Source organism: Carlito syrichta, unplaced genomic scaffold (assembly GCF_000164805.1).
Source record: "Carlito syrichta isolate Samal-C Ts95f unplaced genomic scaffold, Tarsius_syrichta-2.0.1 Scaffold301812, whole genome shotgun sequence".
Lineage (NCBI taxonomy): Eukaryota > Metazoa > Chordata > Mammalia > Primates > Tarsiidae > Carlito > Carlito syrichta.
In genome coordinates this window covers 291,670-291,941 of record NW_007245908.1, presented here as the reverse complement: position 1 = coordinate 291,941, position 272 = coordinate 291,670, and positions in this window count along the sequence as shown.

Below are 272 nucleotides of genomic sequence, written 5' to 3'. Positions count from 1 at the left end.
GGGGGCGGGGACGCACCCATAGGCAGGAGAGCGCCTGGGACCGTGTGAAGGGCCTGGAGACAGGACAGCCAGGCTGACAGGGTGAGGGTGGGGTCTTTTCTACCCCCGTCCACGTGCCTACCAGTAGAAGAAACCCTAGGTGGTGCCCAGAGACTGGGAGGAGGGAACCTATATCCGTTAATTCACTCGCTCCTTTATTAAAATATTTATTGAGCACATCCAATGTGCCAGGCACGGTGCTGGGCCTGTGGATACAGACAGGGTCCCCACTC